Here is a 15,957-nt window from a genome sequence, read left to right on the forward strand (position 1 = left end):
TTATCATATAATTCCTTACAATAACAGTCTTTTCTATTCTCTTCTTGACACTTTGTACATTTCTTTTGAGACTCCATTTAAATAGAAAAAATTATTACACAATGAAAATGTTAAACTCTTAACTTATGATATTTGGTTTGTAAATGTTTTTGATAATTATTTAACCATTTTATAGTTCTTCCACATTCACATTGAGTATCTTCATAATATAATCTATGAAGATTCTTCTTTACACAATCTTTACAATATGAGTCTTTCTTATCTCTACTATAGTGATCACTATTAAACTCTGAAATTTTTTTAGTTTCTTTACATTTAAGACATTCTTTATCTTCCAAAGTTAATTTTTCTATTTTATCATATAATTCTTTATGATATTCCCTTTCACAATCTTTGCAATTATAATGCATTCCATCTTTCCTATTTTTATCTTTATAAAATTCATTTAAATCTTTAAATTCTTTGCACTTTGTACATTTCTTTTGATGCGCCATTTATATATAGAAAATTTATATTACAGTTTTGACTTCTTCAATTCATATTCATAAAACTTTCCGGTTATTTCTTCATTATTTAAATCTTTTATACTATAAGTTACAGGATCTGTGTTATTAATTTGATAAATCACAAAGATTTCTCTTGACCAATTGTTCTTATATTTGTTCGAAAATGTTTGTTTTTTACTAACAATTCTTACATGATCATTGACTTTAAATTTAGTTTTCGTGTGAATTTCAGGTGGAACATACTTGAAAACGGTCTCTAATAACTCCTTTTCTGCATCCTTATCTACGTCTTTCGGTTTCATTTTGATTGTGCTGTGAACTGTATCGTTATAATTGTTTACGATTTTTTGAAGAATATCGATCCATTTAAAGTTTTTATTAATCTCAAAAATTACTTTCATTCTCTCATTTTGAGTTCTGTTATATCTCTCTACAATACTTGATTTCTCTTCGTTTTCAGTATGATAAATCTTAATGTTGTATTTCCTCAAAACATCGTTAAATTCTTTATTTTTAAACTCTAAACCCTTATCTGTATGAAGTAGGTTAGGAGGTTTGTGATTGATCCTTATGGCATCTTTTACTATATCTTCGAAAGCTTTTGAAATATCCTTGCCGTTTTTTTTTTTGATAGCTCTTGACCAAGCATATTTTGAGAAAGTATCAATAACATTTAACATATACTTAAATCCATCATTTTGATCTGAATAGTTAGACATTATAACTAAATCTGCTGCCCATAAATCGTCAATTCCTAATGTTATAATTTTTCTCTTTTTAAACTTTTTTCGTACTGGTGCATGAATTTCTCGAGCTTCAATCTCTATCTCATCTTTAGTCTTCAATTCTTGCTTAACAGGTTTTGGATTTGGATTCTTTATAAACTTACTCTTGTTTGTCTTACATTTTGAACATTTTGCAGCAATTCTATACAATCCATTTTGAGTTTGAACGATTTTTGAATCTATATTTTTCGTTTTCTTTTTACACTTGTGACAGTGAATTAAATCATCTTCCATTTACATATCAAAGTTTCCAAGTTTATTTAATTCGTCTAATATATCAGATTTTGCTTCATTTTTATAGCCATACAGTACTGTATCGATCTTATTTTCTAGGACAATTCTCTTATCATCTTTAGCGTTCAGTGCCAGCTTGTTTATGGTAACAGTGTACAACTCATGTTTATAACTTTTGATGACTGTCATCTCCCTAAATTCTTCTTTATCTTCGAACAAACATCTCTTCAAGTTTTCGATATTTATTGTTTTATTTACAACGCTTCTCTTAATTCCTTTACACCTAACTGGGTTTTTATCTAGATATTTGTACGAGTACATCTTAGACCTTAAACCACAAAATTCTTCTAAAACTTCGCTATTTAACTCATCTTTGAATTTCCCTATTACCTTCTTATTTTTAGTAGTGAAACATTCATGATCTTTTGGATAATCACTTGTATCAAAGTCATCTATATTTTCTTTAATAATTTTAAAAGGATCTCGTTTCAATTCTAGAAAATAACTGTCTGTATCCATGTAACACAGATTCAAATCTGGATCAAACTTCTTTAATTTGTTGTAATAAAACTCGTACATTAGCAATTTTGAGAGGTCGAGAACTGAAAATCCTATGTAAATCGGTTTGTTAAATTTAACCTTTTGTTTGTACATGTGACTCGCTATACAGTTGTCGTCAAAGATGTTAAAGCATTTGAAATTTGTTTTCTTAGCTTGTTTCATTGAAAATTCTTCATTTCCAAGCTTAATATCACATCTGTTTCTCACATTTTCCATAGATTTTCCAAAAACTGAGTTGTTCATCAGCTTATAAAAGTCCTTTTCAAAGTCGCTTGTAGCTTTGGTTCTCATGTTTGTGTTAAAATCAATGTATTCTTTCATAAAAGGCTTCTGATCGAATGCAATAACTCTATTCACATGTTTCAAAATCATACCTTGTTCCAAATAGAACTTCAAATTTCTCGAATGAACAACGTATTCAGTTTTATCCAGTAGAGTTGTGCAAAGTTTGTTTTTAAAATGTTCTGGAGCAAGAGGTAAATCCTTGTGATGTTCGTGTAAATTTGTTGGATATCCAAGATCGACTTCGAGAATATAGCCATAATCTTCGTCGCCAGTGAGTTCTAAAATTGTTTCTTGCCACTCTTCTTTTGTATACGTTTTAGGATCCATCCACTTGATATCGCCGTATATGGTAAACTTTGCATGAGGCCATACCCATAAAGGTTATTAGCATCGAGATAGAGTAAATAGTTTTCGGGCTTTGTCTTATCAAAATCTTTTAAATATTTGTTATTTGCTTTCACATATCGTTTAATACATTGAGAAATGCCTCCGCGAATACCTTTTTCGATCATCAAATACATATTATAATCACTAATTAACTGTAATTCTATCTTCGTTAATTTTAACATAGCGTCCCATGCGAGACTGGGAGCTGTTAGATAGTGTGCCGGATCGAGTTTATAACAATTAAGGCAAATGTTTCTGAAATTTTCGAATATATCAGCAAGCAATAAAACATCTTGAATGTTGTACAAATCAGAGTAATTCCCTAGATTTTTCTCTTTTAATTTGTTCCAAACATTTAAGTAGTGTTGAAAATCTTTCTCAGATATGCTCTCGTCTGTCAAAAGTGAATAGAAATCTTGAATTCTCAATTCTTCTGTGTAATCAAGTTTTTCAATACTGTCGATAAATTCATAGGGAAATATGCCTTTTCCAGATAGAATTTTAAAGATTTCTTCTTCGTCATTTGGCTGTCTTTTTAGAATTTCATTCAATATTCTTCCATCCTGTATAAAATGATTTGTATGTTTGAAGTCTTCTTTCTTTAGATTTTTCGCTAATTTTTCAATAGACGAGGCCATGAATCTAAATGTGTCCACGAAAGAGAATTTTATGAACTTTCTAGGTTTGTCACCATTAAACTCATACCCGTATCCAGAATTTACAGAATAATTTATATATTTTTCATCGGTGTTTGCGATCAAATCAACATTTCCATATTGTTTAGCCAATTCTTTTATGTACAAATGAGTATCGTAATTTGACATATTGTGGCAGAAAACGAGAATATTCTGAGGAAATTTCAAATTTAGATTGCAACATGCATGAGCTGCGCCTCGAAACTTGCCGGTTAAATGACAATGATCTCTCACTTTATTATAACTCTTATCTTTCCAACTATCAGGAGTAAAACCATACTGAATTGACTCAACATCATAAGCAGACCATTCGCAAATATGACAAACGTTTGCATTTTGGTATGACATTTCTTCTTCTTCAGTTAATTTCATAGGTTTTTTGTTCTTAGAATTATATTTTGTAGCTATGTATTTCGATAATTTATTGAGTTCTTCAAACAATTTTGCAGGAACATTTGGCAAATCTTCTTCATTTTTTGCTCGATAACATATCGGCTTGTACATACGATTGGTCACATTTGACACTAAATATAGAGTAAAACCTTAAGGAATGTGCTTCTGAATCTTGGTTGTAGTCGATCTTTGTGGATTGTTCTTGCATGTCGGAATTTTTTCTAATATGCTCTCAAAATCCATATAAATAACGTACGGATGGCTAAACTTCTTTTGATAATTAGTAAATTTAGTTGTTTGACCTGGAAATGGCATAATAGGTTTGCATACTTCATGTTGCTTGCAAATTTCTAAATGATCTGCTAAATCTCCAGATTTGTAGAAATGGCTTAAACATCTTCTACATAGAAAATTTTTATGTCCATGTTTGGATGTTTGAGAACTCACTAACCTACTTAAATCCGTGATCAAAACATAATGAGATTTGTCTTCTTGTTTAACATACAATAAATCGATTTCTAACTCGGCATCATATTTTTCAGAAATTTGTAACGGAACAACCTTAATATTTTCATCAAAACTGTAGACATTGATAGACATTTTAGGATACTTATACTTGGAATTGTAACTTCGTTTTTCAAATGATTGTATATCTTTTAAGGACATTGGATACTCGAAACCTGAAAATATCTCGTCATTTACAAATTTTTCATATTGTTTTGCTCTGTCTACATGAGTTTCTGGTTTTTCAATAGCACATCGGATAGAATAAATAAAACAGAAATCATCTTTATTTTTGATATTTATACAAGCTTTTTTATCTTTGATTTTCTTTGGTAAATCGATATATGATCCTGCGTTCATCATTTCGTGTTTATTAATGCTCAAAACTAGTTGTTTGCAGCTTTTAAATGTCCATCCAGAACCCTTATTTGGATGATTTGTTTGTTCACGATGTGTTAATTTATTAAATTGTTTGGTGATAAAATCATTTACATCGAAGATTTCATCTGCTTTTATAGTAAAGTACATTGGACACGTTTGTGTTTCACCGTTCACTAAAGTTCTTTCATATTCACATTCCAACGAGAGATAACCCTTCATATTTTTAACATTCTCTTGAAATTTTTCTATTAAACTCTTAATTTCTGGCCTCATAATTGATAGATATTTGTAAATTGACATGGAATTATCGTTTAAATTTGTTAAAATGTATTGCTTGAAAAGACCGTGTATTGAGGATAAAACTTCAACATCTATGATATTTTCAGGTTTTTCGTTAAGAGTTTTGTCAATTTCTTCGATCATTTCAGACTTAGTTTTATCGTTTGTTTCTATGGACAATTTTTCAGCGATTGATTGAATTTTTTCATCATTAAATAGATTGAGATCTTTTTTATCTTCCTTAAAGCTTTTCTTTAATTCACGCAATTTTTCTATATTGTACATCTTTTCGTGACCATCGATTTGATTCTCTTTAGCCCAATTCCTCAAATAATTTAATTCTTTTTCATAAATATCTTTATTTTTCAGATGATTCTTTGAATTATAATGCCGAGTATAGTGATGTTCAAAAACATCTTTTTTGCAGTATGGGCACTCTATCTTTTTCCGCTCCATATTTAAAGAGCAAAAATTTGTAAACTAAAATTTTGAGAAGTAGTGATTTTTGACACAAATCAGCACAATTTCTGGTCAAATGTTTTCAGATTGTTCTATTTATTATAGAAAAATCTTTTAACTAAATTTAGTTAAAAGATTTTTCTATAAAAATGGCGGCGCTGTTACAAGAGTTGAATAAGGTTGGTGAACGAAGATTCAAAGAATATAAGAAATTAGTGGAATTGGAAGAAAAAAAGAGATATAGAATCTTGAATTTGGAGAAAATGAAAGATAAGTTCGGGATGACAATAATTGCCGAGTTGGAAGATTGTAAAGTACACTTGCCGAACAGATTTTTGACTGTTTTGGATGAAAAAAAGATTAAAGAATTGAATAAACATGATAAATTACACTTGGTTGTTACTGGAAAAAAGACTATTAAAGATAAAGACTGTGTTACAATTAACTTTGTAGAATAAAGATTTTTTATTAAGATTTCTGGATTTTTTCATTAAAACAGCTTATAAATGTAGAAGCATACATTGAACAGTAAAACAGCTAAAGATTCGGTTATATAACATTCGTGCTTTCCTGTTAGATTTCTTAGATTTGTTTATTGTTCAATGGACAGTATTTTACATTGATTTTCTGACTGTCCCAAAAGTGGTCTAGGAACCCCTTACTGTTTGATTTTACAGATTCGTTTATTGTCCTTTAAACAGTATTTTCCCTTGATTTTCTGTCTGTCCCAAAAGTGGTCTAGAATCGGCATATTCATATCTACTTATATAATATATATATATATATATATATATATATATATATATATATATATATATATATATATATATTTATTGATAACATTATGAGGGAGGAATAGTAGGTGTCAATCGTGTTTTATTAATTCAATACTAAAAAACGTTCATTTTGTTGCATTCCACTTATTGTAGAATAATTCTAAAACAAAATACCAATACTTATTGATGTTCACTGTATTATAAATAAGTAGTTGACAGTTTGTGCCATTTCTAATGTTCAGGCACTCCTTGAGTAAATTCTATTATTATGAATGCCATAAATAATTTAAGACTTTTGAAGTTTATTTCAATTTGATTTTGATCTTTCCGAACTCTAATATTTTTATGAATAAAAACTTTAAACATAAAATTAATTTGTATATAATTTATAAGGAAATTTTGTTATATAAGTGTTGTAAGAATGTGTAGTAACTGTTTTAAAAAATGTCAAAGATTTATTAGCATGTTTATCGCAGAAAATGTTTAAAGAAGAAGATATTGAGTTTTGTGTTTGTATAGATAGATGGTAACTTGACCAGAATCAAGACAATTCGAAGAGTTTATATATTAATCAAATATGGTTTAAAAATTATGTTGCAATGGAAAAGTGTATCACTTAGTTGCACATCGAAGATGGCTGAGCGTTAACGAAGCATTTCACTAGAGTGGCTGGAATAATTTAATTTCGTCTGTGTCTTTGCACGGAATGGCCTAGATTGGAAATTTTGCACACAGCTTTAAAAATGATAATGGTTTAGTAACTCCATTGGATCTGACTAAGGATAAGTCAGTATTTTTACATTGATCTTGAGCGTAACTATCATGACAAAGAGAAAATAGTAGAATAAAGTTTGTGAACATACAAAGTATACTCAAAGTTTAATGTGTGTGTATATATGTGACACCTCGGTGTTAACGCCCCAAAATTTTAACAAATAAATTAGTTTAACCTAATACTACGAAAATGTCTTATTGTTACTTTAGTGATTATTTTAACCACCTATATACTAGTAAGACCTCCACAATATGTAACAATGCTGCCGTACACATCAAGTGCCATCCGGATTGATATAGGAAAATATAGGCGTTAAGGCCACTTCAGGACTTCAGAAGAAAGGGACAGGAGTTCTGCCACACCCTGTATATGCATTAAATTGAAGCCCGCGGTGATGCGACGACACCGGTGTTGTCGCAGCCACGTGTACGGAATGCGCTGAAATCAGCAATAGTTGTGTTGTACGCAGGCCTTGAGCAGTCTAAAAGCACCATGTACTTCGTTAATTACTAAATGAATCGCCTAGGCGGCAGCACCTCTCAGAGTACCATCCTAAGACGAAACGCCCTCTGATTGGTCCGGAGCCTTGGCAGCGGGAGTATCGGGCGATGTTGAGGTGATGCTCGGGGAGTCGGCTAACTTGTGCGGAACGCGACAGACGTTAACTTAGGCCCTCTCCCCCCCATCTCTCTCTCTATCCATATTTTAATTTTTCGGAAGCCAAATTCTAAATTCTTAATTATGTATTAATCAAACCTAATTATTTTATTAATCTAATCCAAAAAGTGTGCTAATTTTAATAAATCATATATTAGTTCGACTCCGTTGTTTTATTTTGAAAAGTTTATACAACCTTCCTCGCCACGAACCCAAGAGAAGATCTTTCGCCTCCCACTGGGCAAACGAAGGCAACCTACCACAACTGGTGTCAGGTCACAACTTGGTACTGACTGCAAGAACGTCACCAAGATGCGAGGTAAGTGATTGAATAAATTCAGCATTAATCTTCTTAATTAAATTTTTCCGAAATTCAAATCTAACACTTTTGAAGAAAATATTTTAATTAACTGCAATTTCATCTTACAAACATTTTTGTGTCCCGTAGAGAAAAGAGGTAGTTTTTCAATTTATTAGATAGTTTTGAAGTAATTGAAATAATTGTAATAGAAATTACTGGCGGCCATTAACCACGCTAAGAGTTCCGACCCCCCCCCTCTACAGTGTTATTGTAAGGTACCCGCCATAATGGCGTGTGACTGGTGATTTATGAATGAATATTACTGAAGAGATAAAGTGTTAATTAATTGATGTAAGAGTTTTGTTAGAGAGAGAGAAAGGGAAAACTATAATGGTATTACAATTATTTTTGTAGGTCGGGGGAAATATTAATTCGAAATCTACATTGTTTGAGGTGGCATATTAACTTGTATTCATTATTACCAGAGTTACTTTTCAAGATGTCCGTTGTTGTTGAATGAAAGTGACGCTTAGAGCTGCTGTGCTGCTACACACGAGATTGTTCGAATCTGTAAACATTGATGGCCAGTGATGCCACTGGTGATAAATAAAAATAACTGTTTAGGGGCTGCCAACCTAAAAGCTCTGCATTGTAATGGTGATTGTGATAAATAGTGGGACAGTTGTTTGAAAATATAAGTTTATTGAAAAATAAGTGTTTGTAGAATATATTATCACACTAACCTAATAAATAAAAAAGCTTTTAAATTAACCTAGTCTTAATTGCATATGGAATTAACGATACACATAAATTAAGGAGGAGGTCTATGAGTGAGTTGGATTATGCCTGGGCGTTAGTGGAAATAAGCCATTAATTTGAATTTATTGATTAACAAAAAAAAAGATTAATTTGAAATAAATAAATACTGTAACACTCCTTTTAAAATAAAAGACTCGGTTTCAATGGCTTATTCTTGCTATCAGGTCAAAGGGCCCAGATCACTCGATCTCCTTAGGAATTAAGTACTATGATAAATAGTTTTTTTTGTTTTGACTTTTGAATTTAAAAAAAGGGAAATTCTTTTATAACGACAAAAATTGATCTCACTTAAAACAACTCACCTAGGTAGTTAGCTGAATTTCGGGGAAGTGGGGATTTTCTTAAATATTTAATGAACACTGCAAATGACTTGTGATCTTTTGGAATTTAAAGATGTGGTTTTTAAATTAGATTTTTGTCACAATGGGACTTTGATAATTTTGATTCTAACCTTTTCTTTTTGAAATCCGACAACGTCCAGATTTAGGTGTGTGAACTCCCAAGGAACGCAGTGATAATTATTTGGGACTTATAAATTCATATTTTAATTTGATTGGTGAAAACATAGAAAATATACCTAGTTTTGAAAATTTGAAAAAATATTTCACATTGATTGGTCAGTTTAGTGGATGATTTGTTCTTTTTCGCTTTGGAATTTAGTATCGGCCATCAATATGAATCCCTACTTTCTGATCAAAGAGGAAAACCAATATGAATTAAAAATCCGCGGGCAACTTACGACCGGTAGCGCAGAGGACCTACGGAAACGGCTGACCAAATGTGTCAAGGCCAACATGCCTGTAGACCCGGCTGTTTTGGCATCTTTGGACGTAGAAGGGGAATTAGAGGCCTGTGAGGATAAGCTAAATCGGTTATCGGCATCCATTGACGAATACGAGGGAGAATATACGGATACGGAAGGCCAGCGGCTTCAGGCCCGGTTATGGCACAACTACCTCAGGATTCAACGTATCCAAGTAGTAACCGAGGCGGACGAGGGACGCCAGCGAAAGTTGTTGACTGAGGCTAAACGCCTTTGTGATGCGGCTAGTGAACAAAGGGGCGCAGTAGAAATGGGGAGTGAGGATGGTAAGGAGATCGTAGTTAGTGAGCCTATAACCAACAAAACGCAACCGCTCCGTGCAACCGCGCCCGTGGCGGCGAGTCAAGCCAATGTAGGGGATTCGACACCAAGCCCGGCTGACCAAAGCACACAGCCGGTCAGTTCAAGCGCCGTACCACCGGTGCCACATGACCATCGCACACGAGCCGTGCCCGTCTAGAAATGGGGGTTGATGTTTGACGGTAGATCACAAAGCGTAGGGGCGTTCCTCCAACGCGTTGAAGAACTCCGAAGAGCTAGAGGCGTGACCCCTACCGAACGTTTTGAGTCTGCTGTAGACCTATTCTCGGGACCAGCCCTAGTGTGGTATCGATCCACAATAGGCCGGATAAATACCTGGGAACAGCTGTGTCAGGATCTGGAAGTAGTCTTCCAGCCACCCGACCATGACATCCGGTTACAGCAGGAGATTTTTAACAGAATACAAGGAGAGACCGAGTCAATCGACCTCTTCATCGCGGCGATGGAGGGTTTGTACGGGCGACTAGCTACCAACGTGCCCGAAGAAGCTAGGCTGCGGCAAATGTACCATAATCTGAATCCCCAACTTCGAGATAGGCTAGCGCTATTTGATGTTACATCGATCGAACAGCTGCGGAAACTAGGTCGCAAGGCAGAAGCGGGACGCTTCCGGTCAGTGGAACAGCGCAATGTGCATAGGGACCATGACGTGATGGAGCCGGACCTAGCTTATACACCCGTAAGACGTAGGCCAACGCGTGACGCTGCACACCCTCAACCGGATAGGAAAATATTCCAAACAGCTCGGCAGGCTGACGTAATGTGTTACAACTGCCATGAAAAAGGGCATATGTCTAGGGAATGTAAAAACAGTAAAAAATCTTTCTCTGATAAGCTAGTATGCTGGCGTTGCAACAAAGTAGGCCATATACAGCGAGATTGTCGTGTTAGGCTGAACACAAATGGCCCTCGTTCGGGAAACGAGGCCGGGGTGAGTGGAAACGCCGCCATGACACCCCGCAAGTAGAGGATCATGCTTCCAAGCAACCTCAGAAGACGACATTAACGATCAGGTCCAATACAAAGAAAGATGTTACAGCTCGAAAGGAGATAAGGACAGTGCCCATAGTTCGTGAACTTGTTGATGAGTTAGTGGCAATTGGCCAGATTGAAAACGCGGAGGGTAAAGTTTTAATTGATACAGGAGCGCAGGTGTCCCTATTGAAGCGGGGAGCCTCCTCCTCTGACCTTTTAAAATCAGACGTGGTATTAAGAGGAATTTCAGGAAAAGTACTTAAAACATATGGACGCCAGCGAGTAACCTTGAACCTAAAACCGGGAGTTCAAGTACCAGGAGATTTTGTCGTAGGGAATCTTCCAAAGGGGTATTTAGCGGTGCTAGGCTGCGATATCTTGGGTCAGGGAAATGGAGAGATTAGCGTAGGACGCGGCGTGCTCAGGTTGCTGGGCAAGGACATTTGGCTGAACCGTTTAAGAAAGGGAGAAACCGTGCCAGACCCTAATCGCAGTGATGAGAGAAGTACGGAGCCAAAGACACAGCGCAATGTGTACTGTTGCAACGAGGTCAAAATCCCACCACGTTGTGAAAAGATCATTCGTGTAAAAACTAGTCGTTTCACCACAAAACCAGACGAGTTAGAAGGCGCAGAAGTAATGATTGAGCCCGGTGAATTTGTAATGCATGGCGTCTACATAGCCCGGACTTTAACAAAAATAAAACAAAATTGTTGTTAGGTCAAAACCGTGAATGTGAGTGTTGAGGAAGTCACGTTGGCGAAAAATCAAAAATTAGGGACTCTTGTTAGCGATATTGCCCCCGAGGAGGATCAACAGTCTGCTCGGTGTAAATTGGTAATTTTAGCCGACAGCCATGGTAGGGGCCTGCAGAGTATTATATCAGAGAGACTGCCGCGGAATGTTGATGTTGAAGTTTTCTTCCTGCCTAACGGTAAATTGAAACACGTAACATCAAGACTAGGCAATTTGCTCAACAAATTGACTGCCAATGACACGGTAGTTGTAATAGGTGGGACAAACGATGTAGATAAGTCAAAGCCTTATCCTTTGACCTTGCAGCAGGCTTTTGTAGCTTTGCCGACGAAATGGGAAGCGACTGTCAAAGTGCTCTCCATATTTGATCGCTATGATAAGGATCTTAAGACTGAACTGAGTGACGCGAATGGCCTCCTCAAAGCCATCGTCCAAAATTTAACGAAACAAAGTCGAGGGAAAATTAATTTCTTGGATCTAAAAGGGGAAATGAACCGACGTTGGTATACGAGGCACGGACTACACTTAAATGAGGAGGGGAAGCTAAATTTAGCACGAATTATTAAAGACAAGGTACTATTCAGTCATAAAGTAGCGGAGGCAAGGGTCAGAAGGGTTGAACGGTGGGATGAGGCAGAGTTTGAGACGTGCATAGATGCGAAGCTGACTCATCTCCCACCAAAAGAACGGGCTCTGGTGAAATCCACTCTCATGGAGTATGGACATGTTTTGGCTTTCAGGGACAACCAACCCCTTGGTTGTACGTCTGCTGTCGAACATGTTATCCGAACTGGGGACGCGGCACCCATTTATAAGAAAGCCTACCGCGTGCCACACCATCAGAAGGCCGTGCTCGATGATCTTATCCGAGACCAGCTGGATAAGGGCATCATTGTCCCTAGCCAAAGTGCGTGGGCCTCGCCAGTGGTACTAGTGCCTAAAAATTCCCCATACGGTACCCCTAAGATCAGGTTTTGTGTTGACTACCGGGGGTTAAACGCCGTAACTACCCCAGACGTGTACCCTCTCTCTAATATCACGGAGACTTTGGATTCGTTGGGTGGTTGCACAGTTTTCACCACTTTAGACCTTTGGTCGGGGTACCATCAGATACAAGTTGACAAAGAAAGTAGGCCCAAGACCGCCTTCAATGTGCCGGGAGGGCACTATAAGTACCAGCGCATGCCGTTCGGATTAAGCACCGCCCCCGCCACCTTTCAAAGATTAATGGACTCGGTTTTGATGGGGCTGAAGGGTGACAAATGCCTGGTCTATTTGGATGATATAGTTTTATTCTCAAAGGACCTGCCTTCTCACCTGGAAGCAATAAAAGAAGTATTTTCCAAATTAGAAGGAGTAAATCTGACAGTTCAGTTAAGTAAATGCAATTTTATGGTTGACGAGGTGAACTACCTTGGCCATGTTATAACAAAGAGAGGGGTAGGACCAGACCCGGGTAAGGTTAAAGCCGTGCGCGATTTCCCTGTGCCAAAGACCGTAACGGACGTAAGGTCATTCCTCGGCCTGTCTGGTTATTATCGCCGTTTTATCGATGGATACGCCACGATCGCTCAACCACTTTTTGAATTGACAAAACAGGGACGCGTATTTGCATGGGCACCCGAATGTCAGGAGGCCATCGATCGGTTGAAACAAAAACCTGACCTCGGCACCCGTGCTAGTGTACCCGGACTTTAGTAAACCTTTCGTATTGGCCACGGATGCGAGTATGTTTGCCTTGGGAGCCGTCCTATCGCAGGAGATAGATGGAGAAGAATACTCTGTAGCCTATTGTTCTAGGACGTTGTTTCCGGCTGAAAAGAATTACTCGACCACTGAGCGTGAATTGCTTAGCTTGGTCTGGAGTACCAAGTATTTCAGATGCTACCTATTAGGCCGCCCTTTTAAGGTCATTACCGATCATGCTGCTCTAAAGTGAATGCTTTCCCTTAAAGATCCTAGCAGTAGATTGATGAGGTGGTCGTTAAGGCTAGCAGAGTTTGATTTCACCGTGGAACACAAAGCCGGGAAAATGCACAGTAACGCAGATGGGCTTAGCCGATCGGTACACGCGATGAGGAAGGATGTGCTCCCCATAGTCGACCTTGAAGTACTAAGGACGCGACAGCGAGAAGACCCTGTAGTGCAAGGCTTACGACAGGCCAAGAGTTTTCGCATGAGTCCCGAAAAAATCTTGTACCGTCTGAGTTCGGGTAAGCAAAAGATTGTAGTACCGGCATCTCTAGTACCGGAAGTTATTCGGTTGAATCATGACTTGCCTACTGCCGGACATGCCGGAGTAGCAAAAACATTGGAACGGGTACAACAGAAATTTTGGTGGAAAAAGATGGACAAAGACGTGCTAGACTACGTTAGGACGTGTCGTAGCTGTAATCAGCGGACTAATTGTGGACAAGCTAAAGCGCCTCTAGGGAAAATCTTCAACGAACCCCGAGAGCCCTTTGAAGTGATTGCGGCTGACCTAGTGGGACCACTACCTCTCAGTGAGTCTCGTCACGTTTACATTTTAAGTGTAATGGACCATTTCTCGCGGTATTGCGAATTCATCCCGTTGCCCGATCAAACAGCAGAAAAGTGTCGCGCGAGCACTCGTACAGCGTGTAATAACAAAGTTTGGCGTACCAAAGGCTCTTATTACCGACCAGAGTGCGAACATTACCTCTGACCTAATTAGTCAGCTCTGTAAGTTCTTACATGTCCGTAAGATACAAACTACAGGATTCCACCCTCAGTCGAATGGCCGTTTAGAGAGAGTGCATTCGACTATTGCGCGCATGCTGAGCCATTTTGTGAATCGACATCAGACCGATTGGGACGAGTACCTTCCCTACGTCACGATGGCGTACAACTCCCAGAGTCATGAGTCGACAGGGTTTTCTCCATTTGAAATGGTTTTTGGCCGGAAGATGGAAATGCCCATGGAGGCGGATCTGACCATCACCGAGAGCGATGATCTTTACAATGATCATGTAGAAACCCTGCGAAGTAAGCTCAGGGAGACGTTTGAAATCGCTGAGAAACGGAAAATAGCAGCTCGCGGCCGTTATGAGAAGCAATACAATAAGAAGGCTGGGAGAATTGAAATATGAAGAAGGGCAGATGGTCTTTCTACACGTGCCTAGTGTAGGTCGGCACCGAGTTAAGAAGTTATTTAAATTGTGGAACGGGCCGTACAAAATAGTTAAAGTACTGTCCCCGTTGAACGTTGTATTGAAAATCCGTAAAAGAGAGGTGACTGTCCATGTAAACAGGATCAAGCCCTGCATGAGGAGAGCTCCCGTGCCTCCCCAACAGGCAGTGTATCCACGTGGCCCTGGGCCTCAAGATGCGAGTGATAGGGTGGAAGATTACAGTGATGAGGTAGAAGATCGAGCAGGTGTTCCGGGGAACCCAGTAGCAGTCGCCGGACCCTCCGATAGGTTGCAACGCCCAAAGAGAAATACGCGCGTACCCGGAAGGTGGGGAGATTTTGTTAGACTCATAAATCTATTTTTATAGATAAGCGGTAGTTTAGTCGCTACGTAGCCCGGGATTAGGCGAGATGTCAACTTTATTTTTGCTGTATAAAATACCATTGCCTCTGTTATAGGCCTAATTGGCATGTTATTTACGCTTGGAGTCGCCTGGGGTTTTCACCGAGGTGTCGTCTTCGAAAAGGAGGGAGATGTGCTCCTCACCGACAGCCATTGGACCATAGTGATGCAGTTCAACTTGACGGAAGTAGAAGAGGAAAACCAGAACCTAAGTATATTGCTATTCAATGTAAAAGGTCAGTACGATGAGTTCTTTCAGGACCTCTTAGCGAAGAATGTAAGCATGCACTCTCCGGTATGAGGATTAGAAGCAGGATTCAGGTACGAGTATGTAGGTTTGCAGCAGCTGGTAGCAGACTATGTCGGCCAAACCAGTGACTTGACTACCTTAGTATCTAGTACTCGGCAAAAACGAGGCTTTATCGATGTGGGAGGCCAGGTAATAAAATTTCTGTTTGGTACTGCAACGGATAGTGACCTGGAATTAACCAATAGTAGGATAAATGAAATAGAAAATCTAAGTGATGACCTTTCCCATAACACTAAAGACCAAATAACCGTTTTAGGCAATATGCAATCGGAAATTTCCAACCATTCTAGAGCAATAAACAAAATTATCTCTATCATAAAAGAATATCACGAGGTGATGCACATAACTATGGCCCGTAATTATATCAGAGAACTTATATATGCCAACCAGTTGAGAACCCTTTTTCAATACTTGAAGTTGA

This window comes from Homalodisca vitripennis, chromosome 7 (genome assembly GCF_021130785.1).
Source record: "Homalodisca vitripennis isolate AUS2020 chromosome 7, UT_GWSS_2.1, whole genome shotgun sequence".
Lineage (NCBI taxonomy): Eukaryota > Metazoa > Arthropoda > Insecta > Hemiptera > Cicadellidae > Homalodisca > Homalodisca vitripennis.